Consider the following 10,154-nt stretch of genomic DNA (forward strand, 5'->3'; position numbering starts at 1 on the left):
GCAGTGGGGCAGAAAGCCCCTGGCTGGGAGCTCTTACTGGAGGTTGGAGGTTTGGCTTCAGTTCCAGGCTAGAGGGGAGAACTGAAGATCTGAGGCAAGAGGCACCATTTCCCATACCCCAGAGCTAGAGATGATTACAAAAATTAAGCTATTACCATAAAAAAAAAAAATGCACAGGCGAAAGAGAAAGAATCCAACCACAGAAAGCTATTAAGGAAATAGAGATGACCAGGGATCATCCTCAGAGGGGCTCTATTACCAGAAGTTCCTAGATAATTTTAACAATATAATTTAGTAAATTTGGTTCTCCAGTCTTAAAACTTCAGAGAATTTCACTTTACATACCATTTGCTGTTTCCCTACCTAAATCCTATACCTGATATAAGAATGTTTTAAAAATCTGTGAGAGTACAAATGTAAAAATGATCTCTCCTGCCTGTTAAAATTATAAGATACTTTAAATAATGGGAAAATAATTTCACTTTCTTTATCATTATCCCTACAACTTACATGTAAAATCTTTAATCTTTAATTAATAAATCCTTAATCCAATTTTGAGAACTTATTACTAAAACATACCCTCAAAGCTTGAATTTCCATGTTAATTTGAAAGTCAATCATATTCATCTGTATGTAGTTCTTAGAGAAAACTGTCTAATCCTGTTGCTTTGTCAAAATTTACTATTCCATTTAATTAGGAAACCTTCATGTTACATCTTCATCTTATTACCTTGTCTAATCAATTCCCCCTTAAGAGGAAATTATTATAATTTGACCACAAATATAGGTCCAAATTGCAAGATGTTCATACTGGCATGCTATCATACCCAGAGACGTTCCAGTACCCATCTATCTTTGCTTAGATTTAGTGTTGTACTTATAAAGCTTCTAATAATAGGAATTTGCTATAAAAGGAAAAAGAGGGATATGGTTATAACAATGTCATATATGTCTTTAAAACTTTTTTTTTTTAATTTCTTTTTCCTGCTCATTCTTTCTTGTTGCATCCACAGGGTAAAGAATGTAATTTCCCTACACAGCCCAGGTAGGCATGATGAAGTAAAGTAGGATGAGGGGATACCTTCCTTTCTCCCCCTCTCTTTCTACCTTTAGTCTGAGCAATGGGCCTGGTTTCTCTGCTCTGTGTCATTTGTCCTCAGTTTCAGGTGATGGCAGGGATCAGGCTGGAATGGGGAGTTTGAGAATAATAACCTTGGAGCTAGGATTACAGGCAGGATGGTGCAGCCAACCCTCCCCACAGGCAGGGAGAGAAGGGAGGGGGGCGGGGTGTGAGACTCAAGCCCAGTGAGGATTTGGAACTTTAAATTTGGACTGTGTACTCTATAGCAGGGTTTCTTTAACTTTTTCCACTCACGATGCCTTTTCGAACACCTTGAATTCATTACACATTTGCTTTTTTTACTCACTTTTGGTCGTTGCACATTCTGAAGCCTTTTACTGTTTCCAAATTTTTCACAACCCCATATGCCACCCACAGTTTAAGAAGCACTGCTCTATAGAACCCAGCTAAACTTCAAACCTAATCCCCTTCCCCTCCCCAGAGATGAGGTGAGGCAAAGTACGGAAAGGAAACTCTGCCCCCCATTTTTTGGGGAAGTTTGTATATTGGTGATTATACCACTGAAGTAAAGATCTCTTTGTAAAAACTAAAGTTTTTCTTTAGTGGTTAAAGAAAACTTGAGATGGGGTGGGTAGGGAGAGAGGAAGGGAGAGAATCTGGAATTCAAAAGTTTTTAAAATGAATGTAAAAAATTGTTTTTACATGCAACTGACAAATAAGACATACAGGCAATGAGGTATAGAGATCTATCTTTCCCTACAAGAAAATAGAGGGGAAGAGGATTAGAGAAGGGGGGGTTATGGAAAGGAGGACAGATTGGGGGAAAGGGTGATCAAAATGCACACCATCTTGGGGGGGTGGAGGGGAGAGAAGGGGAGAAAATTTGGAACTCAAAATCTTGTGGAAGTGAATGTTGAAAACTAAAAATAAATTAATAAGGGTGAAAAAAGGTTATATTCATGATCTTAGGATTTTAGAAGCAGAAAAAAATTTTTACAAAAGGATGAAAGAAAATATGGGATAAAAAGGAGCCTCCCCCCCACATTGGTGGAGGCTACAACCATTGACAGAAAGCCTAGATACCCCAAATTCTCCTTAAAGAAAGCCAGAGAATTCTTGGGGAAAAGAGAAATTTAACCTACCTGGCCTTTTAGACCATGAGGGCCAGGGTAGTTCTTGTTGCAATCCTAAGAAATGTCAGGCAAACCATTGTTAGCTGAGCCAACAGGCATTCATCTCTTCCTTGACCAAATGCTATTTGGTGTCTGTTTGGCTCGAATTGCTAAACTGCATGCCTTTTGCCATCAGCACAGGAGGAAAGTGGCTAGTAGGAGTGGGGAACCTGGGACCTCAAGGTCACATTTGGCCTTCTAGGTCCTCAGTCCACTTGGATTCTGTCAAAGGGCCACACCTGAGGACCTAGAGGACCCCACGTGGCCTGGAGACTGCAGGTTCCCCACCTCTGTGGGACTGCAGAATCCCCATGACCACAGCTGCTCTCTGAACTGAAGATAACAAAAGCTGATTGTGATATAGCACTTGAAGATTTGCAAGGCTCTTACATACAGCCTGTTTGGATTCTCTCAGCAACCCCTGGTGAGGTAGGTACAGTGGGTGTTGCTATTCCATTTCACAGATGAAGACTCTCAGGCCAGGGAACCACAATGACTGGCCCATGATCACATAGCTAGGAAGTATTTGGTTGGATGTGAACCTAGGTCTTCCTGACTCTTAATGGGCACCTAGGTGGTACAATGGACAGAAGGCTGGGCATGAAGTCAGGAAGACTCATCTTCCTGAGTTCAAATCTGGCCTCAGACCCTTACTAGCTGTGTGACCCTAGGCATGTCACTTAGCCCTGTTTGCTTCAGTCCCTCATCTATAAAATGGGCTAGAGAAGGAAATGGCAAACTACTCCAATATTTTTGTTAAAAACAAAACAACAGCAACCACAAAACAAATGAGGTCCCAAAGATTCAGATACAATTGATATAACTCAACAACAACTTCCTTGACTCCAAGGCACTACACTCTAATGCTTCTTGGGTCTTCCAGAGCTCTCTTGCATTGGGCCTGTTTCTCATCTTGCAGCTGCAGAGCGACATGACCAGTTTCACGTAATATCAATGGTTCACTAACACTAGGTATTCCTTAGATAAGCACGAGTTTATTGCTGCCCACACAAGTGAAACTTCCTAAAGCCATTCTAGGATTGCTTCCTCCTCCACTTTACCCCACATCCCAATCCCTTCCCCTTCTACACCCTGAACAGACTACAGCACAGTGTTCTATATGGCTTCTGGGGGCAGAAGTAAGATCAATGAACAGGAATCCAAGGAAGAAGAATTCAAGTCAAAATATAGAAGAACTTTCCAACAGACTTTGAGCCTCCTGTCACTGGAAATTCCCTGATACTGAGTGCTGATGAAGGAACTCCCATGGGGTGGAGATGGAGGAATAGCTCTCCCAGGCACCTTCCTACTCTAACATTCTATGATCAAAGTAGTAAAGGTTATTGACTAATGTGACATTTGATTTAACTCAGATCATGCTCAAGTTACCTTATACCACTCTCTGGCCTACGTGGTCAACATTAGATCATCCTAGTAAATGCTTAACTTCTTAAGGGTGGGGATACTACCTATCTAAAATATAAAATATGTGTGATCATTTACTGCTCCAGTGAGCCCTGAGATAGCCCACCTTTCAAAGAACCCATTTATAATCATGAAGCTCAGATTATATATCTAATGAGATCTGGCCTGAAGCAGACTTCATGTTAGCGTGCAAGGAACATAGAGTCATTCTAGCAGAACGTGAGCTGTAATTTTCTTTAGTCACTTCCTCTCCACCTTTGTCAGGTCATTCTTAACCAAATGAACTCTTTCCCCTTGAATTTCTTATTTTTATTTCTCACAAAATACAATACTGTGAAAGCCTGTTGATTTTTCCTACCATTTCATTTGTCCTTTTAATGTTTTCTTCTCACCTTATTAGTGTGAGTTTGCCAGGCCAGCAATCCAGAGATCCTTTTATTCTTTCCATGACACTTGGTTTATAACCAAGGTAAAGTTCCACCATGTTTGGCATTAGTTATGGCCTTATGGACTGACCAGCAAGGCTTTTCAATATTTGCATGGCTAACTGAATTAGGGAAGAACATATTTCCCATCTAACTATGCTTTTTATTAAAATTTATTAAAATTATTTCATTTTTATTGAATTTATTAAAATTTAACTTCACATACCTAAGTATAATTGTTTTTACAAAAAATTATACATAGCAATATTTAAAGAAACTATACACAGTTACTTTACTCACTAATCTTAGACAATTCCTTTTTTTTCCATTTTTAAGCATTTTTATTTAAAGTTTTGAGCTGCAAATTCTTCCCTGTCCTCCCACTTCCCTGCAATAGTAAGCAGTCAGATATAGGCTATACATGTGCAATTATGTAAAATATTTACATATTAGTCATTTTGTACAAGAAGACTAGAATAAAAGAAAAAAATGAAAGGAAGAAAGTGAAAAGTAGCAAGCTTCAGTCTGTATTCAATCAATATCAGTTCTTTCTCTAGGGACAGATAGTATGTATGCTTCATCATCAGTCCTTGGGGATTGTCTTGGATTATTGTATTGCTGAGAATAGCTGTCATCCACAGTTCTTCATGATGCTACAATGCTGCCCTGGTTCTGTTCACTTCAGTAAGCATCAGTTCATGTAAGTCTTTCCAGGCTTTTCTGAAATCATCCTGTTTGTCATTTCTTATAGCACAATGATATTCCACTACAATCCTATACCACAGCTTATTTAGCCATTCCTCAATTGATGGGTATCCCTTTGATTTCCAATTCTTAGCTACCACATAAAGAACTGCTATAAATAATTTTTTGTACAAACAGGTCCTTTTCCCTTTGTTGGGATGTCTTTGGGATACAAACCTAGCAGTGGTATGGCTGGATCAAAGTGTATGTGCGGTTGTATAAAGTCCTTTGGGCATAGTTCCAAATTGCTCTCCAGAATGGTTGTATCAGTTCACAACTCTACCAACAGTGCTTTAGTGTTCCAGTTTTTCCACATTCCCTCCAACATCGAACATTTTCCTTTTTTTGTCATATTAGCCACTCTAATAGGTATAAGGTGGTACCTTGGAATTGTTTCAATTTGCATTTCTCTAATCAATAGTGATTTAGATCATTTTTTCATATGTTTATAGTTTTAATTTATTCATCTGAAAACTTCCTGTTCCTATCCTTTAAACATTTATCAATTGGGGAATGACTTATACTTTTATAATTCTGACTCTGTTCTGTAGATATTTGAAAAAAGAGGATTTTATCAGAGATATTGGTTGTAAGAACTTTTTTCCCAGTTTTCAACTTAACTTATAATTTTGGTTGGATTTTGTGCAAAAACTTTTAAAATTTTATGTAATCAAAATTATCCATTTCACATTTTGTAATTCTCTCTGTATCTTCTTTGGTACTAAATTATTCCATATACATAAATCTGACAGATAAACTATTCCATGCTCTCTCAATTTGCTTATGATATCACCCTCTATGGGTAAATCATGTATCCATTTTGACCTTATCTTGGTATAGTGTGATATGTTGTTGGTCTATACCTAATTTCTGCTATTCTGTTTTCCAGTTTTCCCAGCAGTTTTTAGCAAATAATGAGATTTTGTTCCAAAAGCTTGGATCTTCGGGTTTATCATATACTAGACTACTATGATCATTTGCTATAATATAATTTGTACCTAATCTATTGCACTGATCCACCACTCTATTTCTTAGCCAGTACCAGATTATTTTGATAATTACTACTATATAATATAGGTTGAGTTCTGGTATGGCTGGACTACCTTTTCTGCATTTGTTTTATTAATTCCCCTGATATTCTTCCAGATTAATTTTGTTACTATTTTTTCTATTTCTATAAAATAATTTTTGATAGTTTGGTATGGCATTGAAGAAATGGGTTAATTTAGGTAGAACTGGACAATTCTTAATCATTGTTTAAAATAATCCTCATTTCTCTAAATTTAATAGAACTAAATGGGTCTAACATTTTGATTTTATGTGAAAATTTCCCCTGACTTTGTTACCTCTGGCACTAGCTTTGTGTAGAAGCCCTTGGAGGCAGCTTCCTTCTGGTCTCTTATCTTTACTCTGACAGTTAATAACTTACCAACCTCTCTTCCTCATGGTCCTAGAATATCTGTTCCTTATAATAACAGTTCATTTTTGTAAATAACTTTATGCTTCATAAAGCAAATTTATTAGAACACCATGAAGTATATAGCACACATATTCTTTTTACGATTTTCTAGATAAGTACACTGATACACAGCAAGATCACACAGCTAATTTAAACTGGTGAACTCAAATCTAGGTCTTTGCTTTTCAAGTTCAGTGCCCCTTCTATTACATGCCCAACCCATAGCCTCTCAGCATTGGTTGCTAGCTACTGAGAAAAACAGCCTCATATAATTTTTTTAGCACTCCTAATTATCCAGGAAGTCTGGGTTTGCATTATTTTTCTCTGCATTGTTCTTTACCCTGTGAGAAATCAGAAAGAAGGAAAATGTCCACAGCAGTACCACAGGATTGATCTCCATGACAACTCTAGTGTTATTGGTTTTCAATCAATCAACAAGCCTCCAAGTCCCTCCCATCAGAGGAACATTCACAGTTGTTTGCAATCTCACTTATGTGTAATTTTGTTAATTTTGTTGTCATTCAGAAGTTTCAGTTGGTATCCCACTGTTTGTCACCCTATTTGGGGGTTTGCTTGGCAAAGACGCTGGAGTGGTTTGCCATTTCCATCTCCAGCTCATGTTACAGATGAGGAAACTGAAGCCAACAGGCTTAAGTGACTTGCCCAGGGTCACCAGCTAGTAAGTGTCTGAAGCCAGGTTTGAACTCAAATGAATCTTTCTGACTTCAGACCCAACAGACCCTACTCCACCTACCTGCCATAATTTTGTTATGTTCTCAATTATGTATTTGAATTTATCAGTGAAAAGTTAAAATATACAGAAAATAAAAGGAAAAGACAATAAAGATATGCATTGAAAAATAACAGCTATTTGTTTGGGGGACAAAATTATGCCTATGTGCAGCTAACGTTTATATGATGCTCTAAAGTTTTCAAAACATTGTGCTTATTTCATTTCAACTTCATAACAGCCCCATGAAGTAGATGATCTTATTAGCCTCATTTTACAGATGAAAAAAACTGAAGAAGGTTAAACAAATTGCCCAGGGTAAGGTAATTAATAAGTTTCTAAATCAGAATTTGAACTCAGGCCTTTCTGCCTCCAGTCAGTACTCTATCCTCTATTTTACCTTTGTTGCCAATAGATTAATTTAGTGAAAACAAATGTGCAAACAATAACAACTAAATGGAGGGTTTCCATTGTGCACAAATGTTACAGGTGCACAGAAAATTTTGAGGAAAGAAGGAAGGTTTCATATAGGGAGGGAAATATGGGGATCTCTTTGAACAAAGAAAGTGAAAGAACCCAATATTCTAGGAATGCATAGATGTTTTCCTCTCTCTTTATTCTCCTTCTACCTGTCTGCTTCTTAGTGTACCTTTGTAGGACTATCATTTACATGTTGCACCTCAACTGTAGGTGTATCCCATGGACCTGTTCTATTTTTTCCTATTTTCTCCATGTTATCTTCACTATTCCCAGGATTCCCAGATGTATGTTTTAGCTACTAAACTTAATGCTTAAAACTTCACTGAGACTTTTGGGACATGCTATCTGGCTCCAGTACCTCTCCTGAGATCCAATTTGATATCAGTCACTTCATTCTTACATTTTAAGCTGGATGTCCAAGAGACTACATCCACAATGAATTCAATAACCACAAATTTACTCTTTTTCTGAACAGTATTTCTGACAAAAGTATCACTGTTCATGCAGGTTCATGACCTTTGAGTTTTCCTCCACTCCTCATGCTCCCTAACCCCACATATCTCATCAGTTGCCACGTTTTATTGATTCTACTTCCACAGTTTTCACAACTGACCCTTTCTACAAATGTCCCATTCTCCAAAACTGTGACCCTTGTTCAGGCTTACAATACCTCTCAGCATACACACACACACACACACACACACACACACACACACACACACACACACAAAACCACCCTATCTATATAGTTGTCATTGATATTTCTAAAGAATGCGTCTGACCATGTCACTTTTCAGGTCTTATTATAAATTACTCCCCTTTACATACTCTGACCTAGTCAAATTGACTTTCTTACTGTTTTTCTTTATTTTTTTAATTTAAATTTATTTATTTTTAGTTTTCAACATTCATTTCCACAAGATTTTGAGTTCCAAATCTTCTCCCCATCTCTCCCCTCCCTCCATCCCAGATGGCATCCATTCTAATTACCTCATCCCCCAGTCTGCCTTCTCTTTTATCACACCCTCCTCTTATTCCCTTCCCCTTTACTTTCTTGAAGGGCAAGAAAGATTTCTATACTCCATTGCCTGTATATCTTATTTTCCAGTTGCAAGTAAAAATAATTTTTTAAGATTTGATTTTAAAACTTTGACTTCCAAATTCTCTTCCTTCTTCCCTCACCACCCACACCCACTGAGAAGGCATGCAATTCAATACAGGACATACATGTGTAGTTATGCAAAATACCTTCATAATAGTCATGTTGTGAAAGACTAACTATATTTCCCTCCATTCTATCCCACCTCCCAATTATTCTGTTTTTTCCTTTGACCTGTCCTGTCCCTTTTCTAAAGTGTTTGCTTCTGACTACCCCTTCCCCCAATATGCCTTTCCTTCTATCATCCTCCCTCTCATCCCCTTCCATCCTACTTTCCTGAAGGGTAAGATACCCAATTGAGTGTGTATGTTATTCCTTCCTTAAGCCAAATCCTATGAAAGTAAGGTTCACTCATTCCTTCTCATTTCCCCCTTTTCTCCTCCATTGTGAAACCTTTTTCTTGCCTCTTTTATGTGAGATAATTTACCCCATTCTATCTTTCCCTTTCTCCTCCTAATATGTTTCTCTATCACCTCTTAATTTTATTTTTTAGATATATCCCCTCATATTTGACTCATCCTGTGCCATCTATCTATCTATCTATCTATCTATCTATCTGTCTGTCTGTCTGTCTGTCTGTCTGTCTGTCTGTCTGTTTATTTCCTCCAACTACCCTAATACTGAGAAAAGTCTCATCAGTTACAAATAGCATCTTTTCATGTAGGAATGTAAACAGTTCAACTTTAATAAGTCTCTTATGATTTCTCTTTCCTGTTTATCTTGTCATGCTTCTCTTGATTCTTGTATTTGATTCTTGTATTCATCTCTGGTCTTTTCATCAAGAATGCTTGAAAGTCCTCTATTTCAATGAATATCCATTTTTTTCCCCTGAAGGATTATTCTCAGTTTTTCTGGGTAGGTGATTCTTGGTTTTAATCCTAGCTCCTCTGACCTCCAAAATATCATATTCCAAGCCCTTCAATCTCTTATTGTAGAAACTGCTAGATCTTGTGTTATCCTGATTGCATTTCAACAATACTCAAACTGTTTCTTTCTGGATGCTTGTAATATTTTCTCCTTGACCCGGGAACTCTGGAATTTGGCTACAATATTCCTAGGAGTTTTCCTTTTAGGATCTCTTTCAAGAGGCAATTGGTGGATTCTTTCCATTTCAATTTTACCCTCTGGTTCTAGAATATCAGGGCAGTTTTCCTTGATAATTTCTTGACAGATGATTTCCAGGCTCTTTTTTGATCATGGATTTCAGGTAGTCCAATAATTTTTAAATTATCTCTCCTGGATCTGTTTTCCAGGTCAGTGGTTTTTTCCAATTAGATATTTCACATTGTCTTCTATTTTTTCATTCTTTTGGTTCTGTTTTATAATTGCTTGATTTCTCATAAAGTCATTAGCTTCTATTTGCTCCATTCTAATTTTGAAGGAATTGTTTTCTTCAGTGAGCTATTGGACCTCCTTTTCAATTTGGCCAATTATGCTTTTTAAGGCATTCTTCTCCTCATTAACTTTTTGGACTACTTT

This window comes from Notamacropus eugenii, chromosome 5 (genome assembly GCF_028372415.1).
Source record: "Notamacropus eugenii isolate mMacEug1 chromosome 5, mMacEug1.pri_v2, whole genome shotgun sequence".
NCBI lineage: Eukaryota > Metazoa > Chordata > Mammalia > Diprotodontia > Macropodidae > Notamacropus > Notamacropus eugenii.